General features: G+C 40.5%; 1 long non-coding RNA gene across 1 annotated transcript in view; it reads left to right on the top strand.

Annotated features, from left to right (window-relative positions):
- LOC117203022 (uncharacterized) overlaps positions 1-10,142 on the top strand; it is an 82,667-nt gene extending 72,525 nt beyond the window's left edge. Inside the window, exon 4 of the long non-coding RNA XR_007470016.1 lies at positions 1,042-10,142. This is a non-coding gene — a long non-coding RNA (uncharacterized LOC117203022). The remainder of the gene's footprint in view (positions 1-1,041) is intronic.
- The last annotated feature ends 1,285 nt before the right edge of the window (positions 10,143-11,427 follow it).

An 11,427-nucleotide genomic window follows, 5' to 3' on the forward strand; every position in this document is an offset into this window, starting at 1 on the left:
TGTTTGGAGCCAGAAGACCTGAGTGTGGTTCTGATTAGTCCTTTCGCTGGCTGACTGATTCTGGGCAAGCCATAACCCTCTGATAATCAGAACTTTCCTCTATAAAATTTCCTCATATATTGTTTTCTTAGGGGTAAAATATTATATGGCTGTTGTGAAGAAACAAATGAGCAAATCCCTTGTACTTCTAATTTGCTATAAAAATACTAGGTTTGAGGCTTTGATAGATATTTGAAGTATATGCTGCATTTATGAACAAGAAACCATCAGAAAATTCTGATTACTTAAGTATCTACCAGCTTCTTTGACTCCATTTTGCATTAAAAAGCACATGAAAATATAATATACCACACAAAAGCACACAAAATATATAATATACTGTATAAGAAGATAACTATTATCACATGGAATTCAATACTATTTAGTCTATGGTGGATTTATCTAAATCGATGTTTTTATATTCTTGATCTTATAGTGTGGGACATCCTCTAAGAATGATTTTACTATAATACAGATATAAAAAGAGCATTTAAAAAAAACTAAAATTTCTAAGTAATAGTCAGTGCATCTCTTCCTTCTTTACTTATAAGACTCTCCCTATATCCATAGACAAAATAAATACTTACGAAGTATAAAATACTCTCATTCACACTAACAATATGCTATATTTCTGGAAAAAATATTCTCAGCAGCACTTTAATATGATGTTTGTCTCCACAGAAATAGGATTGGACTTAGGTTATTTTTTCTGAAAAGGAACTGGTTACTGGCTTTTTAACTACAAACTCCTTTTTTCCCTATAAATAATATTTCTTTATGCTACAAAATAATCAATGGATATTTCTTTAGAAAGTTTGATGAAGGAAGCATTACAATAACCAGTTATATAAATTACATTTAATGAGTCTGCTTCATAGTAAACCATATAAGATTCTTAATTTTGAACAACTGTTTAGTGCGACAAACGTGAAGACAAAGAATTGCCTTTATAAGGTTGGAGAAGTGGATTGAATATTGTCTATTTTGCTCTTTTTCTTACAGTGAATTTCAAGATCAGTTTTTCTGTTATTGAAGGAGCTGGAATCAATTTTCTTTGCAATGATGAGTACTAATACATATGGAAAAAACATTGTGTTAGAGTGGAAGTTGGCATGGTCAGATGGACATGGTCTGTTAAAAGCTAGTATGAGCGTTTGTGTGGACAAGAACCCAGAAAATGAAACAGATAAACAAGTCGCTAAAGGAAGCAAGAGCTTCAATGGCCACTTGAGAAATTAGATACAACTCAGATTATAACTTACAATGCTGTCTACGCATCTGGCTCTCTAGGCAGTGTTCCTTGTGCAATTACATCATCACTAAAGTTATATGATCACCTGAGGGAAAACCTAAAAATATCAGTTTCTTGTCACATGGGCCTCTGAGCAGAGCTGCTCACAACATGGCAGCTTACTTCCCCCAAGTGAGAAATCCAAGTGAAAGCAAGTGAAAGATGACTCCCCCAAGGCCGAAGCCGTGGTCTTTTTTTAACCTAATCTTGGAAGTGACATCTTATTACTTCTACCGCATTCTGTTTGTTAGAAGCAAGTCACTAAATCCAGTCCACATTCAAGGGGAGGGAATCGCACAAGTCACGATAGCATGAAGCAGAGATCATTGGAAATCATCTTTGGCATTGCCTAATTTATACACTCTTATAAAAAGACCAATGTTTCTGTAGCCATGGAAACAAATAACCACCATACCAATTTTAAACCCATTTACTAGATGAACTACAACTTGCCTCATTAAACCTGCTTTTGCAAGCCCAACCCATGCGTATTATTAACATCTCACTTTTGTAAATCAGTCAATCTGGAATAAATTCACTCCAGTTAGCACACCTCTGAGCAACAGTCTCATTCAAGTAACCATGATTAAACAGATGATGACCATGAAAATCCACCCATCTTTGAACTTCACTGATTTCCCCAAACTCTCTGTAAGATCAGTAGTCTGCTCTGCTTGGATAGACTGTTCCTGATCAACATAGCTCTTCCCTACTATGTCAGCAATAAATTCAGTTTTATGTTTTGGTTTGTTTGAGGTATTGAGTGCAGGTCTATCACCCTCTGACAATCCAATACATACTGTTTTAAGCTTACTACTAAGTTTGGGTAGTAAGTTGTTAGGAAGCAAAAGCTAACTCATACACTCTGGCAAACAACAGGTCCATCACAAGTCGTTCCAGTTTTCATCCTAAAAAGAGTAGGATCCTGGCTCATTTGACATGGAAGTTGGAGAGTATAGATTGCAAATCACTAATGGAAACGATGGCTGTAAGAGCAGTGTCGACGTAATCGCTGTCATGAATTCAGCTTAATTTGTGATTTAATACATTTTATTTTCTCACTCCTATTACAGCCTAGAATTACAGATGTCTTCAGTGTTTCTGGAGGAGTCCTTTCAATTTGGCTTTGAAATGCATTCAGGGATTTGATCTTTTCTCTTAAAATACTAAAAATGTTAGTGTTGGTCTTGTGAAGGCACATGCTCTCACACAACTGCAGCGTGATTTCTGAGATGTCGGTATCTGGAAGGCATGTTTTAAAAGCTCTGATTTATTTTTATGGTGAAAGAAAGAGGAATTATTAAGAAATTCTTGGAAGTGGGATATGAGTAGGATTTTTTCCTCCAACATTTATAGGCTTTCATTTGAAGCTCCCTTAATGCAACACTGGTCAAAACATGGTCCATGGTATCTTGTGCTGATTTTCTTGAAGAACAGCACATTTTAAAAATTCTGAGGTTTGTCACAACCAGATGATCAGCAAACCCTACAAAGGAGGAATATGGCAAGAAATAGTCTAAGAAATAAAATTGATATTCCCAAAACCAATTGTATTCAATACTCATTTAACATCTTAGTGTATGAACAGGACTGGGTTTAGGGGCTGGAATTGGAGATAAAACCAGGAAGGTTGAACCTTAAATGCCGTAATAAAGAACCCTAAGTATATTTTTAAAGAGCACAGGGAGCTTTTGGAATGGTTTAAATACAGCAATGACATAATTAGATCTGTGTTTTAGGAATATCAATCTGGTATATGTGTAGAATGTATAGGATGAATAGCATTGGGGAGATAATGGAGGGAAGTAAACCAGTTGGGAAACCATCATGGTACTCCAGGTCGTGAGTTCATATTGCCGTTCTACCACTTAACAAATATGTAACCTTAGAAGCCACCTAACAGTTGCACTTCAGTCTCTCCATCAGCGAAACTGGGTGAGATTGATCTATATGATCCATAAGATCCTTTATAGAACCTAGAAAAGCAACACAAAACTCTTTAATTCTCTGGGGTTCTAGGAAGCAAAATGAAAGCAATGTAAGAATTTGGGTCATTGAAAGAGCAAAAACAGCCTTGATAAGTGTGGGTCAAGGATAAACTTCCTTTATTACTTTAACCCTCACCCAATGCAGAAATATCGCCTACGTACTGGTTGGCAGATGGCCCCCGGGCTCTGCTTCGGTACCTCCAGTGATAGAGGACTCTGAAGGGTACCATTTCATCCATTGCTGGGCAGCCCTAATTGTGTTTTCATTTGCTTTTATATTGAGGTGAAATTTGCTCATTATTATTAGGTCTGGAATTACACTGAATAAGTCCCTTTTCTTTCTTCTGTGTGACCATTAAACTTGAGCCTAGTCCGTCCCAGCTAAACATTCTGAAGTATTTTTAACTGTTTTCTGAGGGTGTGGTTTGGGACCCTTCACCATCTTGAATATCCGGGGTGACATGGGTGTAGTTTCCATGATCATCAGAATGCTGCAGTGACAGCCCCTGGGTCCTCCACAACCCCCCATTGCTGTTGGAGCGAGAGCAGAGCTCAGACTCTCCCTCCCCAATCAAAACTTGTGGTTCTCCAGTGTGCAGGCTCCAGGGATGATGCTTGTGCAATGATCCAGGACGTCTCTGTAGATTGTTAACAAGTGGGCTGGGACTGAAGGTCCCTCTTTTCCAGTGGGAGGGGCTGCACCTGAACCCAACTTGCCAAGGACATGGTGGCCTCTGGACTGGTAGCTTCTTTCCCATAGCAGGAGCAGCTGTGAATTCCCATGGGCACTGGGCGGGTACCATTTCTCAGTTCTCCTGCAATCAGCAAGCACTTAAGTTCAGTCAGCTCAGCACCTGAGTCCAAAAGAGTTTGTCCCCCCACCGACTTTTAAGTCCACTTTCAAGACTGTACAATAAGAAGGACAGGGCTCTCCAAATGTCCTTGGGTTTCATGTTTCCCCAGTACCTTTATGCCTAGTCTGAAGGTATGGTATTCACCCTCATCCACTTCACCATAGAGTTATAGTACACACACACGGTTCCCCTCCTAATTTCTTTTTGCTGAGAGATTAGGTCCCAGTTTTAGCACTGGATATAATTTCTCTTCTCCACACCATGTGTGGATTGAAGTTTTCACTTAATGGGTTTTCTGAAAGCAAAAGATTTAATCCCAACCACCTGTCTCTTACTCAGAGGCGATCCATGCCCTTAACCCAAAGGACACAGACGTATCCCACAGATATATGAACCAGCTAGAGATAAGGTCTGGGGGAAGTAGGCTCGGGGCCCCAGAACATCCCTCTGTGGGTGGCTCCTCGATACATCCAGCCTCTGGAGAGCAGCCGTGAAGGGAACAGGAACTGGAGCTTGCCTGGGCAGGTCTCTAATCTCTGAATAGTCGTTTCAGAGGGCTCCGGTAGTTTCTTTGTGAAAGTGAGGATTTTAGTTCCTGAAAATCTGAACTATTATATTATTATTCAAGCTGATCTCTGGCCACTTAGTCATCATTCTGTCTAGCACGATACCGAGGCAGGAAAAAAGTGGGCTTCAGGCTGGACACTTACAACTAGCCTCCTGTTTGCATTTCCTGAGACAGGAGATAGGTGGGGTCCAGGTTAGGCACTTACAGTCAGCCTCCTGTTTGCTCTCTGAAATGGAAGTAACAACAGAAACATGGTAAATAACCAGGCTTTGTCTCCTGTGGACACCTTAAGATAACAGTCATGGCAGGAACAGAGTGGGGCTAACCCTTGTTTGAGTAAAGGATCAAGACGTCATATATTTCCCAACCTTCGGGAAAGGGAGACATTGCACATGTGCAGAAAGTCTTCTTGGGGGTCAAAAAAGAGGGGGCACCACCCCAAAATATATGATGCTAAGGCTGCCCCATAGGCCTCTGGGCTGGAATCCATCTTGGAAAAATGTTGCGCACGCATGTTGGGGAGGGTCCTAGGGCAGGTCAGGTGTGGAAAAAGAAACCAGATAATTGGCCAGAGGTAAACAAAGACCCAGAAGAACTGCCCTGTATAAGTGACTTAACGGCCTCTTTACTGCACTTCTCCTCATTAGGGAGGACGCCCACACCCTTTCATTCCGGGTGGGCGTCTCTGCCTTGTTTCTGTCTTAACTAAACAAACTGTTTCTCTGTGTGCTCTCCCACTTGTTGTTGTGCTATGTCTCTAATAATAAACTCTGTGCCTGTTTTTATAGTTTTTGCTTCCATGAGAAATGCATTTTTCGCTGGGGGCAAGAGCCAGGGGGTGTGGTGACTGGTTTTCATCCAGGCTATCTAGATTCAATTCCTGGCCAGGGAATTAAGATCTCTCTCCACACCAATGCTCACTGCTGCCTCTCCGAGATCAATACCCTTGGTCCTCTAACCACCAGCAAGAAGGAAGAGGTGACGTCTGCTATTGGCAGGAGGTTCCAGTCGGCAGCTGACAGTCCTCCTTTGGGGGTGGAACTAAGGAGCCTCATGGAGGTGGGGGGTGCCTACAGGTATCATCCAAAGAATAGAAAGTCTGAGGAACAGTTCACACCTGTTCTTTTAAGAAACCTCCGCTTATCTCAATCAGGTAAATGGCAGAGCCGTTTCTCATATGGGAAAGGCCCATTGACTTGGTAAAGGCAGATCAAATGTCCTCTGAGTGGCATGCATTTGTAACCTGCCTTCTGGCTATGTCACTTCAGGATGAATATTTCAGCCTGCTAATAGGAGCTGGCCAGCTTTTATTGGGCATTTACTATGCGCCAGGCACATTTCCAATTGCCTTACAAATTTTAACCCTTTTAATCCACAGAAAAGGAATACGGCAAAGACATTCATATTAACTTCATTTTATAGGTGAAGGAACTGAGACACGGAGTTAGAAGTCTGCTCTGGGTCACACAGTGAATAGGCAGGGCCGAGCCAGGAGTGAGACCTAAACAATCTGGCTCCAAAGCTCAGGCCTGACCACTGCACCACCCTGCCTACCCAGATATTGCTGCCCCTTCAGTTTGGCCCCTACTTACCTTTCCAAGTCCATCTCTTTACTTCCAAGTAGCAAAACTGGAGCATTCGCTCTTTCCTTGACAAAATCCATTCCCCACCTCTGTGTCCTCTCATGATCTTCTTTCTGCCCAAAATGCCTGTCTCCAGGCCCCTTCTCTGCCTGAAAACCTCACACCCATTTTGGGGAGAATCCATCTCAAAGATACCATCAAAGCAAAAGAAACTAACATTTGCTAAGTTCCCACTATCTTTGGGATACTCTACTAAGGAAATTCACATAAAATATTTTGTTTAATTCTCAGTCCAACTCTTTGTGGTAGGAGAGACAAGAAAAGGCTCTGAGATGAGTTTTCTGCTCAGCTAGGAAAGGGCAGAGCTGCACGGACCCTTGTGTAGAGTGTGGTCAAGGGCACTAGGGGTGTCCTTTCTTTTCCTTGTTCCTCTCACAGAGCACTTTGTCCATCTCAGGATGCATTACTATACCTTATAGTACAGGGGGTTGTGTAATGCCCCTATCATAAGACTTCTGATAGCAGAAGTTGTGTCTATGCTCCCTTTCCTCCCTGAGGCACCCCGCCTAGTTCTTTGAACCTAAATCAATTAATAAATATTTGTGTAACTGAGTAAAAGTGAATTGAGGATCAGGGAGGTAGCCTTGGTGGGGAAGACAGGCTCACACTTGCCAATTCCAGGGCTTCTTCCAAGTTCTGAAATAATGAGCTGTCAGTTTCCTTGAGATGATAAGCCTTTGGGGAAGGAAGCAGTGAACCGAAACGAGCAAGTATATGCCTCAGTCCACCAAAAGAGGAAGCTCCTGTTCTCAGACATGACAAGTTCCCAAAATATGTGGTGTTAATTCTAATAGCGTGCATTTAACACAACTTGTGACTGCACGAACATGTGGGAACAAGCTCGGGACAAAGAGACATCCTCACCCAAAGGTGCCAGAATACATGAAAGCACCACAAAAGCCATTTCACTTGAATATTACATGGCTTCTGCAAAGGAAAAAATTTGTTTGGTAACTTTCTTTTATCATATGCTGTGTTTTTACTTAAACGTGTCTAATGAGCCTGTGTTTGTTGTGTGCCAGCTGTGTAGGTAATTCTATAAAGAGCCCAAGTCACTTGCCTATTCCACCATCGCTGGATCCTAAGTTCAGGAAAATAGAAAACAACAACAACAAAAATATATGTTCCTCTTCAATTCCTGCTGCCTTTTCCTCTCTCATTCTGAAGCAGAGGGCTGAGAGACATAAAGATAATCCAGCCATTCAGGGCTGGCAAAAAAAGTTTCAAGATGCCAAGACTCTTTATCTTGTCCTGATGCCATAGAGCTGAAAAACACAAGCGGCTTTAAAATACATAAACCTGATGAAACCATGACTCATAAAATACTGAAGGACAACCAAAAAGGGAACTTAGCTTACATTTTATCCTACACATCAGAACACAGGGAACTCAAGGGAGCATGGTGTGGTGGAAATTGGATTTGAACTTGTTCAAAAAGGCTGTACGTGTGAGTGATACATTTCAAGGGGGAAAGAAAACAGATGCAGGGAAACCAAAAGAAAACAATGGCAACTACTTTCTAAAAGTTGATAAGGACATCCTAGGTCAGTGTTAGAAGGAATGATGAGGCAATATCAAATCTGGAAAGGATTTGGTAGGTATTGGGAAAGGGCTTGTAATTGATTGAGGATTGGTGAGGGGTGAAGGATGACTCCCTTTCTGCAGGCTTGAGTGACGGGGTAGGAAGTGCTGTTACCACATGAAACATATCAACAGAATATAGGAGCAGCGGAAGGGCTGAGGAGAAGACCATGCCGAAGTTGTAGCAGCTTAAAGCTGCTTGCTCCAGTGAGAAGCAACGCCATCAGATAATAATGAGAAGACTGGCGTGTGTTAGGGACTTGAGGATGGTCAAGGTTTACAGCGGTAACTGAATATAGAGAAGACGGTAAACAAAGGGAGCACAAAGATTGAAGGGCAGAACTGAGGACTCAGCAGAGCGTAGAGAGCACAGATTGGCGGAGTAGTATGGTTTTCTCCACCTGTGTCAACAGTCCAGCTGTTGGAGGAAGGAGAGCAGAGAGTGGCACAAATTAACCAGAAATGAGTTTCAAAAAGGAGCCATTCTGGAAGGCATGATGATGACTTGGTTGAGCGTACTCTGATTACCGAAGTCTTCACTGAGATAGGTAGTTTCTACCCAGGCCAGACACGTAACCCACGTGATTTGTGTTTCAAGTTAATCACTGTAGGGCTTCCCTGGTGGCGCAGTGGTTGAGAGTCCGCCTGCCGATGCAGGGGACACGGGTTCGTGCCCCGGTCCGGGAAGATCCCACATGCCGCAGAGTGGCTGGGCCCATGAGCCATGGCTGCTGAGCCTGCGCGTCCGGAGCCTGTGCTCCCGCAACGGGAGAGGCCACAACAGTGTGAGGCCCGCGTACCGCAAAAAAAAAAAAAAAAACAAAAAACAAAACTGTATAAACTAATGCACTTAGAGAAAGAGTTGAGGGAGCTAGGCCTGGAGGAAGGGAGACTAGCCTGGAAGGCGGTCTGTGTGAAAGAGAAATGGTTCTGGTCTGAGGCAATATTAGCTGAGCTATAAATTTGGGCCTATGAAGTCAATAGAAAGGTGGATTTTTGTTTGTTTCTTTCAGTTTTTTTTTGTTTATCTGATTGTCTGCACTAATGCATGACTGAATCCTTAAAAGAGAAACAAATGCAGATGTATTTTTAATTTTTATTTTTAAGAGACAGTATGATTTGGCAGGTAAGAACAGATGCTCTGGTACACAAGCTCCCTGGGTTTAAATACCAGCTCTACCATGTAAGAGTCGTGTGATCTTTGACAAGTTATCTCAACTTCATCTGTAAAGTGGAAATAATGAGTTTACTTAATTATATGGTTGTTGTAAAACTTAAAGATGTTAATATGTTGAAAGAGCTTGGAAAAGTTGTACATATGAAGAACTCAATAAATATTGGTATTATTCTTGTATATATTTAATTCAAGAGTCATCATCTCAAAGAGTCATTTTGTTCTTGATATTAAAATTAAAATGGCTAAAGGGCCTATCTATGGTACCCTCCCCCGGATCTGTGTGCTTTCCTGCATATTATAGCAGCTCTTGCTTACAAAGCCGCCATTTACTTCTCACGTCCTGTGGCTGTTCTTTGTTCTACCAAGAGACAGTTTCTTGTCCTAGATTTCCCTGAAGTATCTCCAGCACAAGGCCAGTTAGAATAATTTCATCCAAGGCTTAGAGGGTAACAGCGGCAGTATACCACAGTGGCTGCAATTTACCATGGACTCTCAGACACCCCTGTTTTGGAAAGTCCATGGGACATTCCCATTTCCAGGAAGGTGTGCTTGGCCACTACTTTGTCTCACAGGACAAGTTCCTAAGCCTCTTCCTCTCTCATTCAGTTTCAATTTCTCATCTTTCTTCCTTTTTTAGTCCAGTCTCCTCAGATCCTCCTTCCTGGGCAACCAGAGGACCTCCATCTTTTTTCCTTTATTATTCACAGCAGTTAGTGTTCTCTTTATTTCACACCCCTATCTTCCAGAAACAAGGCCTATCTGAGTGTTTTGTCAGATAAAAAATGAAGTCATGTTTTTAAAATAATATATTAGCAGAATATGACTCCATTCATCAAAGTGATCCTGGTTAATCATTTCTAAACGATGATTGACAGCCAAATGCAATTAATATTAACTGAAATGGTTAAAAATTAAATGTTTTTCACCAGTGAGGACACCACCATTAGCCTTTGTTCACGCCACTGCAAAACTGAGTTAAAATTTGTAGCTGTAAGTAAGGGCAAATACAACCACATTGATAGAATATAAAAATATAAGAATTATTAGCCTTGATTTCAAGGCTTTACACAAATATTGCCTTACTTTGCAATTTAATCTAACTGTGACACTTTCTCCATATATATAATGGGAATAAATACCATATTATTCCTACTGCTTTCTCTTTGAGATATTGTAATGTCCAAATAATTTTGGTAAAAGGTCTTTATTTTGACATTATATAAGAAAAAGAAGAAATGCATATCCACTTAAGAACAATATTTTTAAAAACCCATATATTAACACTAATAAAATATGTTAATATTGCATATCCTATACTAACTAAAGAACCATTTTTTTTCTTAAACAAGGTGGGAAAAACAATTAAAGGACTAATAAACCAAAAAAAAAAAAAAAAGATTGTCTCACTAGGAAAATGCTGCTGTTGACTTTTCAAATAAATGTTTCCTCATTAAATGTACTTATGTAAACAACAAGTAGTTGTTCTAATATAAATGTCTAATTCCTTTGTATATCAGCGAGTCACAAACTCTAGTGAAAAGTCTATTTTTATTCAATTTGTGGAGCATTTTTGCATCTTTGTTCATGAGATTGATTTGCAATTTTCTTTAATTGCAATTTTCTTCACAGTTGTTGGGGTCAAGGTTACACTGGCCTCAGAAAATGAGCTGGGAACACTTATACATTTTTCTTCTCTGGAAGAATTTGTATAAAAGTATTGTTATTTCTTCTTTAATGTTTGGAAGAGTTCACAGAAACACTGGACCTGGATTGTGTGTGCGTGAGTGTGTGTGTATGTGTGTGCGTGAGTGTGTGTGTATGTGCGAAGGTTTATTGATGAGAACTCAAACTGTTTTTATTTTAATTTTTCTTCTATGTAAAAAAAGAAAAATTAGTTATAAACTCAATATGGCCCATCATTCCTATACAGATGCAAGAACAAAACCAAATTATATGCTAAAAATCAACAAAGCTGTAAAACAAAGCTGTAAAACCTGCAGTATTCAAAATTAACAATATTATTTCAGTGTGATGGGTAATTGTTTTCCTTGGCTAAGTTGCAACCTAAATGCGTGTTGTTTGGGGCTTCCAAGTTTGCCCTCCCTAAGCTTTCTTGTGCCAAGCGATGACTCAAGTCTCCCACCCCTTTCTTCATTCAAATATAAGAAATTTCTCTCATAAGGTACACAATGACATCATCTGGTCTTCATTTAGCAGAAATTAAAACCCGGACTAAAACCCTCAGCTGCTCTTTTTTTACACTAACCTGGAATCGTGAGACTAGTT

This window comes from Orcinus orca, chromosome 11 (genome assembly GCF_937001465.1).
Source record: "Orcinus orca chromosome 11, mOrcOrc1.1, whole genome shotgun sequence".
In the NCBI taxonomy this organism is placed as follows: domain Eukaryota; kingdom Metazoa; phylum Chordata; class Mammalia; order Artiodactyla; family Delphinidae; genus Orcinus; species Orcinus orca.